Source organism: Pongo pygmaeus, chromosome 7, assembly GCF_028885625.2.
Source record: "Pongo pygmaeus isolate AG05252 chromosome 7, NHGRI_mPonPyg2-v2.0_pri, whole genome shotgun sequence".
Classification (NCBI taxonomy): Eukaryota; Metazoa; Chordata; class Mammalia; order Primates; family Hominidae; genus Pongo; species Pongo pygmaeus.
In genome coordinates this window covers 2,712,440-2,727,041 of record NC_072380.2, presented here as the reverse complement: position 1 = coordinate 2,727,041, position 14,602 = coordinate 2,712,440, and positions in this window count along the sequence as shown.

The window sequence follows — 14,602 nt, the reverse complement described above, 5'->3', positions numbered from 1 at the left end:
GATATAATTAAATGTAAGATTTTAAGTTCCAGAATGGTGCTGCTGAGAAATTGACTCCTAGGCCATCACAGCTGCCAAGTAGGGAGCCTCTTGTCTTTTCTAACAGTCATAGCAGGAAGTGCAGAACTAAATGTGTCCTCTGTGATATGTATATATTGGTAGGTGTGTAAAAACTGTACAGAGTAGGAATTTATACATCATAGGGTTAAAAATATTTTGAACCGAGAGGATGTGAATACAGAGCCAGCGGTTTGGTGGTTTGAGCCCAGCCGAACAGTTGGTGGCTATTGATTCTGTCTATCAAAACACAGAAACATTGATTGTGTATAAAAACAGTCCTCTTTTCAGAGACCACAAGTTTCCTAGCGATGACTCCACAGGAATGCTAATGAAGGGTCTTAATAATTCCTACACATATTTGTTTTTTTATAGCATGTTACATTGTGCAAAGTGCTTTCAACTCATGATTTAAATATTGCAATGACCTTATCACTCTGGGTGATCTCGGAAGTGTCTTCCAGATTTTAAACTGTAGGACTATGGATTCAAAGTAGTTTAGTAGAGGAACTGACCTTTGGGCTGATCCATGAAACATGAGTCACTTTGGCATCCAGGAGAATGTGTGTTCCACGATCATAATTTGAAAAGTCAGTAGAAGCATGATTCCCACTGCAGGCTCTCTCTGGATGCTGTGGTCAGAAGCTGAACACAGGCTACGTGAACTCTTGCTTTATTTCAGCACAGGGCTTCTGATATTGCAATTTATACCATGTTTGTTTCTAGCTATTTTCTTTTAGAGAGTTTTTATTGAGTCTTGCCAAGACTACACAATGTTCACATTAGAAAACCTAAGAGAACCTTGTGAATAATGGCCCATAAACCTGGGCATATGTGTGTTCCTGAATGTACCCAGCTCGGGGACCAAAAATCAGTAACACTCAACACCTACTGACCGTATAAAGATCAGACCAGGGACGTGGTCACACAGATAGATCTATGTGGAGGGGTATTTCAGAAATCAACAAGACAACCCAGAGTGGTAAAACTCAACACCTACTGACCGTATAAAGATCAGACCAGGCATGCAGTCACACAGACAGATCTATGTGGAGGGGTACTTAAGAAATCAACAAGACAACCCAGAGTGGTAAAACTCAACACCTACTGACCGTATAAAGATCAGGTCAGGCATGTGGTCACACAGATAAATCTATGTGGAGGGGTATTTCAGAAATTAACAAGACAACCCAGATTGCAGGTTAGGTCTGCAACACGAGGCGAATCTCCAACAATCCTAGGAGGAGAGCAAGCTGGATAGGTGGTACCATGACGGAGAGAAGCAGGTGCCTAATACTTAGAAGAAATTCCAAGTGGAAGTCAAGCTGCCGGTGCTACCTGAGGCCTCTTAGTTATGATCAAAATGACACCTACTAATGTTTAATTCTTAATTACAGCTTGTACATATCTTCAAGGTAATTTAAATCAATATGCTAATATTTAAATCAATATGCCACATTCCTTATATCATCATTCTCTCTCTGATATCTAAAGGACTTCTTTCCCCTTTTTTTCTCTCATTATCCAGGGTATTCCATTTCACAATTAAGCCTTCTTGCTCAGGGAGAGCTTGTTGAGAGAGAACGGATGCTGGTAGTGATGAAGGGAGAAACCCGGGGAGGGTCGCATCTCTCAAGACGGAGGGTTATTTGGAACCAGCACCACATGCGTAAAAACATTTGAGCATTTAAATCATAGATTATTAAAGGAAAAAGATTATATACCTGAAATGTGGCTAACAAAATTGAATTCTCAAAGACTTGCATGTTAAGTTTTAGAAAATGTATCCGTTGGTATTCTTACTTTGATTTTTCTGTTTTTACCATTTTCCTAGTAGCTTGAGGAGTAGGGATAGCCACAGGGGAAAAAAAAAACACTTTTTATTAATTTTAACCTAAAAATAATATGTATTTTTCCAGTGCAAGAAACATATCCTGGGAAATCATAGCTGACCAGGGACCCAGGGAAAACATTATTCTTTGAAAATAGAGTGTACTCAGCTGTTCAGCACCTTTAAAAGGATATCAGAAATCATATTTATTTTTATAGAATTCCATATCTCGATTTTAATCCATATTTTAATCCTCCCATGACTTTAACTTCATATCACTATTAAGTTTATTCGCAGATTGGTATGTCTGATTTTTAAAAAATTTTTCCTAGGAGAACTTGTACTGAGGAGAATAGCCCTCTTACTTTAAAATTGCTAAAATCTCCTCTCAACGTATCACCAAAAACAGAAGAACAAAAAAGAAGAAAGAAGCTCAAAGATAAAATTATTTTGGGGGGGAGAAGAAGGTTTCCAGATTTGTAGTTATCATAGTTTAGCAGAACTCACCAAAAGTTTAATCTTGTTATAAAATGTTGTAAAAATAATTAGAATGTATTCATAGTGAATCTTAAATCTCTTTTCCCACTTAATTTAGATTCTATAAAATATTGACCTTTTGAAAGAAAAATGTCACTGGGTGCTAAAGAGCTCTTAATAATAATGTTGGCCTCTAATGGACCTAAATATTTGGCTTTAGAATAAAAAGTAAATGAACCTAGGGTGACCTTCAATCATTGTAAATGTAGGTGATACAGAAGTGGCCCAGAGTCAAGGAAAGATGAAAACAAACCAAGAATCTAAACCGGTGCTAAAGCTGCAGCTTCTTCCACTCTAGCTCAGGCATCACATTTTAGGAACTTATATCCCCAATTTATCTTGCATGATTTTATCAACTTCTCTTTTTACTGGCATTCATACAATGCTTAACTCAGACAAGATAATAATTTACTTTCTTAATTATCAGCAATTAAGTTAGAAAATGAATAGCCAGAAAAATTTGGAAAAGTCCCATATATTTTGAAATATGTTTTTGAAATACACTGCTAAACATTCTTTTTATCAAAAATATATGGTTAAATGTAGAAAATTTTTTGAACTGAATGAAATAATGAATGGAATATAATACCCTTCATACACTAAGAAGGACTCACAAAACATCTGAATGCAAATATCAACAGGGAACAACAAAATATCTTCCTCTGAAAGTAGAAACAAGGCAAGAATGCCCACTCACAGTTCTTCTTAACGCCATGCTGAAATTTGTGCCCACTGAAAAAGGAAAGAGGAAAAAAAACAACCTCTAAAATATGTAGCTTAGAAAAGAAGAGTAAAATAGTCATTCTCAAATGACATAATTAAATACATAAAAATCTAAGAGAGATATACATATAAAACATACATATCAAAAAATTTTAAAAACCTTTCTGTATACCAGCAATAAAAAATTCAACAAAATATAATTCATAATAACATCAAAGGTGTGAAATAACTGGAAATAATTACAACGGAGTACCATATGTTGTATGGTACCAGGACCATATGTTGGAACTTATACAATTTTACTGGATTATTAAAGAAGATATTTAAAACTGGAGACATAACAGGCTCATGGTTTGGAAGATTTAATATTAAAATATGTCATTTAGGCTGGGCATGGTGGCTCATGCCTGTAATCTCAGCACTTTGGGAGGCCAAAGTAGGAAGATAACTAGAACCCAGGAGTCTGAGACTGCAGTGAGCTATGGTCATGCCACTGCACTCCAACATTGGCAACAGAGCAAGACCCTGTCTCAACTTTTTAAAAAAAATGTCAATTATTCTCCAATTCATTTTTGGGGTAAGATGCAATTTTAATCGAAAGCAAAAATGTATTGAGGAACCTAACAAGCTGATTCTGAAATTAATATGGACATGGAAAGATTCAAAGATATCTTAGATATTCTTGAAGAGGAACAGGAAAGAGAGCTTGCTATGCAAGAATTCAAGTTTCTACTGAAGCTATGGTAATTTAGGCAGAAAGCTAGTAGTGCCAGGAATGACAACAACTGGCAGAACAAAACAAAGAGCCCCAAAAGAGACGTACACGTGTAGGAGTCCTGTAAGAGGAGACACTCTGGAGCTCTGTGGATGAAGAGAGACCACTCAACAAATGATGCTGGAACAACTGGATCTCAACTGTGGAAAACCTTCCAAAGGTAACACACAACAGGTCTCCAATCTTAATTTAAAAAAAGTGGAAAGAACAGTTTAAGTCCACACTCTTATAGCAGGAACCATCTCATAACTTGTCAATAATTTTAAAAGCCTGGAACTTTAAGACTGAGTTGAACATGGAGCAATAAAACCCCCACACATTATTATTAAAGTGTGACTTTTACACACACGTGTGTACACACTCACGCTCACTTTGACATGTAGTTTCACAAACTTTTATCTAAAATGAGTTTTATAATTTAGAAACCTTTGGAAATTATGCAGATAATACAGTAGACCTGCCATGTATTAAGAAATCTAAGGTTTGGGCCATCCCCTCCAGTCCAATGTATTTCTGTTTTTCCAGTGACACATGCAGTGCTCACCCTGAGAGGGACCCCTGCACACTACACAGAGCCAGGAGTTTATTTTACTGCCAATTTTCTCAAATTTAAATAACCATTTTATACTTTCTTTCTGGTTTCATAATTGAAGAAATAGAATTCTGTCCTGCGTCTTGAAGTGTTTAAGTGACCCGCGTTCTATGATTTCCACTTCCCTCCAGCGCACCTGCCCTTGAGAGGCTGGCCCAGACGGGCACTAGTGTAAACACACCCCAATGCTCACAGGTGTGCACCATGCCACATGCAAGGGCGTTCAGAGCAGCATTATGCGTGAACCATGCTGAAAACAGTCAAAATGGCTTTCAACAATGAAATGGATACATCAACTGAGATACTTGTAAACCATAGAACACTGTGTTGCAATGAAAATGAAGAACTTTATAGTGACGTGTAACTGCGTATAACTGCATGGGGGTGTGTGGTGTTTCCTACCTTCTGTATCCACTCCCACTCTCTCGGTAATGTCTCCAATTATGTGGCTTATCGTATGACTTTCTGATGATGCCCAGGTGTTTATTCCTAGCCCGGACCCTTCTCCTCACCTTCCCGTTACCCGTATATCCCGTTACCTTCTTGAAATGCCCACTTAGCTGACTACCTTCCAGATTACATTAAGCCACAAACAGCCTATATTCAAATCTATTGGAGAAGATGTCTACATTAAAGTAGGTGAAAATCCAACAAATCACTTTCAGCTATCATTTACTTTTGATCATTTGACAACCAAACACTTTTTATATGATTCTGCAGTCATAACCTTTACAATGTTAGCTACTCCTCTATATTTAACACAAAGAAAACAAAGTGATTTATTTTCTTTTAAGATAATGTTTTATATATGATGATGATTTTTAGTCAAAATAGAATTGCTAAACAAAGAAATAAATGTAAAATGATTGACTTACGATACAATGTTTCATGAAAATGAAGTTTGTTTAAAGATGGGATTGAATTTACTAAAACTCAGCTGGGTGCAGTGGCTCACGCCTGTAATCCCAGCACTTTGGGAGTGGATATGGTTTGGTTCTGTGTCCCCTCCCAGATCTCATGTGGAATTGTAATCCCCAAGTGTCAGGGCAGGGGCCTGGTGGGAGGTGGTGGGTTTTGGGGGTGGATTTCCCTGTGCTGTTCTCGTGATAGTGAGTGAATCCTCATGAGATGGATCTGATGGTTTCATGTGTTGGCACCTCCCCTTTTCTCTCTTGCTCTCTCTTCTGCTTTGCTATGGTAAGATGTGCTTGCGCCCCTTGGCCTTCCGCCATGGTTGTAAGCTTCCTGCGGCCTCCCAGCCATGCTTTCTGTACAGCCTGCAGAACTGTGAGTCACTTTAACCTCTTTTCTTCATAAATTCCCCAGTTTCAGGTAGTTCTTTATAACAGTGTGGAAACAAACTAACACAGGGAGGCTGAGGTGGAAGGAACACTTGAGCCAGGAGTTTGAGACCAGCCTGGTAAACATAGTAAAACCCTGTCTCTATTTCAAAAAATTAAAAATTAGCCAGATGTAGTGACACACACCTGTAGTCCCACCTACTCACCTACTCGGGAGGCTGATGTGGGAGGCTTGCTTGACTCCAGGAGGTCGAGGCTGCAGTGAGCTGTGATCACACCACTGCACTTCAGCCTGGGCAACTGAGCAAGACCTTGTCTCAAGGAAAAGAAAAGAAAAAATATTGAAGTTACTAATACTAAAATAATATATAGGGAGCCCACTAGAGAAAAGCATTGACATAAAGTATGTTTAAGTAAGAAATGGAATTTCATTGTAATGTAAAAAAACGATATGTTCCTTGCTGCTGAAATACGCCTTGTGGAATAATGAGATCAATACTCACAGAACTGCAGATGATGAGGAACAGTAACACAAATACTCCTTCTGGAACTGACAAGACTCCTCACTGCTCACTTCCTCTCACAGGTAACAAGGCACCGTTCATCCAAAGATGGTTTCATGGACCTGAAACATGAGCTGAGTGTTGTGAAATCTCTTTAGAAAGATTTTCTAGGGTCAAGCTGAATGTTTCTCTTGTCTCTTGATTGGAAACATCTGGTGCCTTTTCTTCCCTGTGGTCTCAAGGTATAAAAGATGCAGGTTTTCAGTTCTCTTGTTTCCAAAATTTTTTTTCTAGAGTGTCCTGCAACCAGTTAAGACTATGAAGAAAAACAATATTTGGATAATGTCTTACAAAATGTCTTCCTACATTATCACATTTGATATCAGTGTATTAATATATTGGTTTAGTTATTTACTACTTAATATTTTCATCTTTACACCACTTTCCTGATGAGGAAAATCAGCCCCAAAGAGGTTGAAGTGACTTGCCTAAAACTGGACTAAAAAGCAAAGATAGTCCCATCCTGGCCTACTTGCTCAAGATCGATTAAAACTTCCCAGTCCTGATGAGATCAGAAAACTTCATTTTTGTCACAGAATTCACATCACAGACATTTTACTTTGTGAATTCTTTTAATATGACTTTGTTTCTCTTACTTGAGAATTGGTGCATAAAAGGTCCCATCAGTTCAAAATATTTTCACTTCGTCCTTTCCCATTATCTCCTGAACTTGTCCTGTGAAACTTCTTCTCAACCTTTAGGGTGAAATTAAATACCCACTTCCCTAAAGAGAACTTCTGGAACTCCCAACTTAATGAGATGCTACTTCTAGGAGTTCTGAGCAAACAAAACAGGCCTACAGGGCCTGGCATGGCACTCGAGGGTCTGTGCTGGGATTGCTGACTTCTGTGTGTGATTCCCATTACAGATGGGACAGGTGCATGTTATGCAAGACATGGTGAGACTTTGGAAACGTTTACCTGTTAATCTAGAACCCCATGAGTCTCGGTCATGTAATCCACAAAATGAGGGTAATGTTTCCAATTCCTATGGACTTCAGATAATAATTCAGTTATAAATTAGACTCCTATTTCAGTGATTGTCTGTGTTTAGCAAAGTATGATTATATCCTCTTTCCCTTCAGGGTCAACACTGGCTCTGACTTCCTGGGCCAGCTTCTGTTGACGACATCTCCAAGTCTAGGCACCTGCCTTGGTCTTGCTGTGGATCTAAATTGGCTGGTTGAATCTGAAGTTTAGGAAAAGCCTTCAGGGCCTGTGGACCTATGAAGAAGACTTTCTGTGAATTTCCCTCAAATACCATCGGGAATGGCTAAGTCTGGATGGGGCTGATCACTTTGCCTGGTGGTCAGACATCCCCAGAATTGATTTGCTTTGGTGGCGTCCCCACACTGGGGACAGACAGTTCACATAAGAGATGGAGGAACTAAAAGTTGTTTCATTTGGGTCATAGAATGATGTTTCCTTTTAATTTCTCTGTAGAAATGTATTTCTTCTCAGGCCTTTTCCTTTTGGTTTTCTCTTATTTTCTTCCATATACAGGTGAGGTAATACTGGCCTCTCTGGGGACCCCAAAAATTAGAAGTCAGGAGAGTTACAATGTACTTTTCTTTAGGAAAGAGACTGTCATGCTCACCTGTGATCTAATACAAGTTCCAGACATTTGAAGCAGGGATTTCAGGCAGCATGTTTGGAGGTGACACGCCTAGAAATTGATGAACACTATCTACTTACTTGAAAATATTGCTTTGTGTGATTCAAAGAGAAGTGACGAAAAGCATCACACTGACAATTCAGTGCTACTGGAATTACCTTTAAGAAGGATAGAGGAATTAACTATATTTCATAGATAATACTCAGATGGATTTATATGCTGACATTTGAATAGGATTATACAAGAATCTGACACTTCCAACTCAGCATCTATCGCTGCGTTCTTCTGTATCAGGAAGTGCGGCTGCCTCTGTTGAAACAGGAATGCACTTATGTTCACCAGGTGTGTTTTCTTCTCAAATAGTGAGCGCACTCAGTCAAAGCTCCCCAAACCCTCTCCATCTTCAGCCTTAAAGTTCTTTCAGGACTCTGTTGTTGAGGTCTGTCCTTGGGCAGCTATTAAAGTCATATCACTTTCCCACAGGCAGTGCCACTCCAGGCCATTTTCCATCTCCCCAAAGTCTCCAGACTCTTGGCCTTGGTGGTCAACTTTTGCCTTGCCTTGGCAGTACATGAGCCATCGTCTCAGTGGGATTCCTAATTCCAGCTGCTCAGCTGATCCCTCCTGACATATGGTCCCACTTACCCTGAGTCCAGCCCATCTCTGAAGCCACCCTCCTCCCCACAGACTCATGGTCTGTCTCCTTTTTCATCTCACCTGTGTACTTTCTTCTTTAGCACAGTTTTTATGTTCTTCTTGCACAATGCTCTCTCTTCCTGAAGACCTGATACACGTCTCAGAACCTTGGCCGCCCTGGCTGTGTGTGAAACATTTGGAGATACGTGGCATATGGACAATCACCTCTGACTCCCCACTCAGAATCACCAATACTAGAGCTCTGGACGGCACGTCTGAGCCATCCAGCCACAGCTCTGCAGGAGCTCCCACTGGAGGGTACATTTCCTTTTTCGGCTTTTGTCTAAAGTCAGGCCCTCTGTTTTTGACTCAAAACGGTTAAACAAAAGTTATGGGAGGCCATTGATTTGGACTGAGCTCCTGCACTAGACTCCAACAAACCAGAACAAACCAAAATTAAAGCACTCATAACGGAACAGAAACTTTAAGGAAGCAGATAGTTCACAAATCAGACCAGTTTTTCTTGAAGACAAGAGATTCCAGTGTACTTGAGTCAGTGTCATAAGAAAGACCCCTCTGCTTTTATCTTTTAAGAAAAGTAACTGGAGGTAACCAATATTAACCCACCGGTATTTTTGTTTTTTCTTTTGTATCTTTCTTGTTCCCATCTTACAAATCTCACTGTCTACCATTGCCCAGGGGAGCTGTCATTCTGTTTTGTAGAAGAGAGGCTGCCTCATTCATGAAGCACAGAGAAAAGCCAATTAGGTCTATAAATTTGTTGTAATTGTGTCTTTTTTATCCTACATTTTGGACCCTGTGTCAAACAGGAAAATCAAACTGATCTGCCCTGATTTCTACTGTGTAGGAATCTTCTCTGCCTTAGAATTTTCTACTTCTTTTTCCTTCCAAAAAATCAATAGCTATTTCCAGGGCCTTGTAAACCTCTATTCTGCAGTTTTCATTCAAATTAGTAAATACAAAATAAATCACTTTCAGAAAAAATAAATTCTCATTTTTTGTCGACACGGTAACAGCATGTTTTTTTTTTTTTTATGGTACACAGGCAGAAGCGATGTTCCACTGGGAGAAACACTAAAAGTGGATAGTTATTGGATGGAAACATATGAAGACCTAATGCTCATATAATTTCACTTGGTGAATCAAAATTGTTAGATCTGAGAGATTACCTACAAGAAGCAAGTTGATTTTGGATTGTGCAGTGAGTACCATTTGACAGAAGTATTTTAACTCGTACTTTCATTTTATTCCCTTTCTAAAACTAGCTCAGATCATAGTCAGGTGATTGCCTCATTCTCAGCTTTGTGGAGAGTGATATACACAGATTCCAATCCATTCATCTAATTGCAACTCACTGTTCAAAACTTGAAGGCAACAAGGAACTCTGTAAGGGTTATTGCACGAGTACTACCAAGAGGCTGTGTAGTTTGGTGACAGATGCTCAAAATCACACTGCAGTGTCCTAGTGTTGGACCGGAGACAGGGAAGGTGTCCATCCCAATGAAACATTCAGTTTGGAACATAATTACTGCCATGTCCTCCCTACGTGATTATCATCAGTTTTCATTAGAGATGGGCTTTCCTTGATCTTATGATGCTTTTATAACATGCAAAAATAGCTTTTGCTCACAAAAAGGTTGTACTATCCATTACAAGGAATTTTTCTTCCAGCACAGACAGAATCACAAGTTGCTAAACTTTCAGATCTGAAGGAGACAACAGGGAGGGATCTCCGCGTTGAACAGAATGTGGTTTATAGGAGCCAGAGGTCCAGATAACAGGGGATTATTTTAAAAAGCTAGCACCTTCTGAAAGTCTATTCTACCCTCCTTATTCTGCATTCAGAAAATATCTTTTGGAATTGTAAGACAATTTCCTAAAGGAAATACAAAGACTGAAGTGATCAATTTTATCTTTCTGGTGTCTTTTATATTATTTTCTCTCTTTCCATTACTCCTATTTTCCTTTTTTTTTTTATTTTGTAAGAAATAGAATTATCCAGTGTAGTCATGACAGAGCCTTGTGTAATTGGATCCTAAAACACACTGAAACAAATGCCATCAGGCTCCAGAGTCAAAACGCCGTAAAGAATATTCACCTTAGAACCAAAGTATCAAAATACTGTAATAAAATATGTGTTCTCGGAATCACGCTCCACATTTTTCTAAATCAGATTATTTCACTTCCATCCCTTCAGAATTGTCAATCACCAAACTACGCCTTTGAAGTTGGCTGGGAGGTCACAGGTTTCTTCTCTGTTCGCTCACATAAGGTTTTCTCCTGTTGATGATTTTGAACACTGGCATCTCAGCCAGTGAAGCTGAAAGAAGAGGAAATTTCATTTTCCAGATGTTTTTCTCTAAGAAGATAAGACTGTCAGAACTATCTGGCCTCCTTTCATTTTCTCTCACGGTTTTTGATCATAAAATAGAGTATGAATCACTTTGTGATTTCTTTGCGGTTTCTCCCTTTCTTTCCAACCCTTTCCCACGTCTAAGCTCAGTGCTGACAATAATGTGGACAACTGACATTTACAAAGCACCCAGCAGGAATCCGTGTCCCTCACGGTGGACACCACCATCAGCCCCACTTTACAGATGGGAAAGAAAACTTGATAATAAAAGTGAAGTGAATTGTGCAAGGCCAGTCAAGTAGTAGGCGGACAATCTCTTCTTCTCTAATCCAGTAGCTTGTAATTATTCGTTTCTAAAATGTCGGGCAAACAATAGCTTATTTAAAACATAGAATAATGTTGCCAAACTTTTAAAAATGGCAATGGAATAGTTTTCTCTCTTTTGCTTGGGAACCAGATTTGACAAAGTTTGTGGACCTGGATAGTTCCAGCTGAGAAATTCTGCCTTTGAACTCAGCAGGTTGGAAGGGATGGAGTGGGGGAGAGTTCTCTCTTCTTCGTTGATTCTCAGCTGAAGTTACTGAGAGTCTCTGAGAAGGCAAGGACACAGGACGGGGCATGACCAGGACCAAGCAGAGGCTTCCTCGAGCCCCCAACAGAGCTGCTTCACTGCTTCCTTCCCAGGTGCTTCTGTGCCCATCCACCCACCCTCCCCAGAATGGGACTGGTTAGGAGCCGGTCACCTGCCAAGTCCTAACACAGCCATCAATCTGCTGAGGTTCCAGCCCATTCCAGTCACTTGTTTTGAATTTGTTTGGAATGAACTTATATCACTTCAACATTTATACTTTAAGCACTTTAAAACTTGCTTTTTTTGAAATGGAGTCTTACTCTGTCGCCCAAGCTGGAGTGCAGTGGCATGATCTCGGCTTTCTACAACCTCCATCTCTGGGGTTCAAGCGATTCTCCCTGCCTCAGTCTCCTGAGTAGCTGGGACTACAGGTATGAGCCACCACACCTGACTCATTTTTGTATTTTTAGTAGAGACAGGGTTTCATCAGGTTGGCCAGACTGGCCTCTAAACTCCTGATCGCAGGTGATCTGCCCGCCTCAGCCTCCCAAAGTTCTAGGATTACAGGCTTGCGCCACCACTCCTGGCCTAAAAGGTGTTTTGTTTGTTTGTTTGTTTTAGTTGTTTCCTTAAATTGGCTATGTCATGAGAAGATGCTCCATGGAGCACTGGGTTGGGTAAAAGTGAAACAGTGAAGCAAGACAGGAATAATTTTTGGAAAGTTAATGTCAGCATGAGGGGTAACTTTTACCATGTATTTTTTTTTTCCTCGTCTTTTTGCAGTTAGAATCTTTCCCTATCAGCCTTCTGAATAAATATCTAGTCTCCTGGAATTCATGTCAGTTAAACTGAGATATTTTTATTTACACATGGAAATAAATGGCTCAGGTAATGAAAAAACACAGCATTGTAATCACAAGAATGGATTAAATGCTTCATACAGGAAAAGATTCAAGTGGTTCATGGAAAATGACACCAGGCTTCAAGCTCCCAGTCTTACTTGTAGGTTAGAACAAGGCCCTGAAACTTGTCTTTTCTAAAATATTTAAAACATGCTCATCCAACAGGCCACATGCTGCCCAGGGTGACTTTGAATGTGGCTTAACACAAATTCATAAACTTTCTTAAAACGTTATGAGATTTTTTTTTTCTCATCAGCTATCATTAGTGTTAGCGTAGTCGATGTGTGGCCCAGTGAATTCTTCTTCCTCCAGTGTGGCCCAGGGAAGCCAGAATATTGGACACCCCTGACTTAAAAGCTGAAATGCAATTAAGAATCAGGGAAATTCCAGCTTCCAATCTGCATCATCTGGTTTTCCGTGGAGATTCCTGTTGAACGACTCCCTCGTTATCGCCTCACGATGCCCCACGGCACTGGCGATGTGCATTTAAATATGCCAGTAGGTGGTTTTGTTGGTTGATCCTTGAGCATGTACAATTGTTGGTGGATTAGAAAGCACAGACGAGCTTTGAATTTCTGTAGATTGGGACTGAAATTTTGTGTTATTAGCTGTGAGACTGTGGGACACACACAGGGATGGCAGCACCTCTCTAATCCAAAGTTTTTAACAACTAAATAAAACATGCCATGTGTTAGCATGTACCGGCTATGCAACAAACATTAGATTACTTTCTACTTCTACCTACTTATTTTATTATTTTATATTTTATTCATTTATCTATTTATTTTTGAGACAGAGTCTCACTCTGCTGCCTGGGCTGGAGTGCAATGGTGTGATCTCAGCTCACTGCAACCTCTGCCTCCTGGACTCAAGCAATTCTCCTGCCTCAGCCTCCCGAGTAGCTGGGATTACAGGCACCTGCCACTATGCCCAGCTAATTTTTGTATTTTTAGTAGAGATGGGGTTCCACTACGTTGGCCAGGCTGGTCTCAAACTCCTGACCTCAAATGATCCACCTGGCTCAGCCTACCAAAGTGCTGGGATTACAGGTGTGAGCTACCACAGCCGGCCTACTTATTTCTTAAATTTAAAAACAGAAATTCCAAGGAAAAGTTAAATAAACTTCTGAATAAACAATTACTAAAAGCTACTTTTATTTTTCACAATTTATAGAAATAAGTATAAAATAACCAAGTCATTACAAGCTTAAAGCAATGTTGCTCAATCCTGTTTTTTGGGTCGCAAAACCTTCTGAGTGCAAAGGACGGCTGTTTCCTCACCGCCAGTGCACTGTGTGTGTGGATACAACCACAGATGTTTCTATGCCGTGTGGGGGTTCCCCCATGTCTTAAAGCCTATGCATGGGTCTTCAGTTTTAAAATTCCAACAGCTGCTTTGCCAACTACCATCAAATCGTATAGGATTTCCTGGCCACGCTGGTGCTGAGGAGAAGCGGTCAGCAGGCAATGGTTGGGGCCATCATTTTAGCTGTGACGTCTGTTGCCAAGCAGGGCTGATAACACCTCTGCACATTCCTGCCATGGGATCAACAGAGTCCTCCAAGATGGCTCTCTCCTGTTGATTAGAGACTCACGCTTCAGGGCCTGCCTCCCTGCTCTGAAGGAGACAGTTCTTACCATCCGGAGGCAGCAAGAATCCCAGTGGTCACCACCCAGCACAGGCTAGGCTCTCTCCTATTAGAAAAACCTACGGCTCCCTGTCATGGCCCTCCCTGTCTGCCCTACCTCCCAGTCAGCTGTGGAATCCAGTCCTCCATCTACCACTTCAGCCCTAAAAATGCCCAGGCCTCTGTCCTTACTGTCTAAGGGAGTGCTCAGCTCTATCCTCCTGTCAGCGTTACAAAACAGTATCTGTTTACTATCCTGATAGAGGAAAAGGGGAGCGTAGAATAAATATTTTTGAATGCTCCCAAATTGTTATGCAGCATTACCATAACAAATATTAATATTACATAGTTTGTCCTTTCTCTTACGTGAGCACATAGTCACAGTGTCTGATAGACATTCGGAGCTGAGTAAGTGTCAGGTTCCATCCTTTACTATGAGCTAATATGCTTTAGGAGAGCTAATGTGGGCTGGGCGTGGTGGCTCACGCCTGTAATCCCA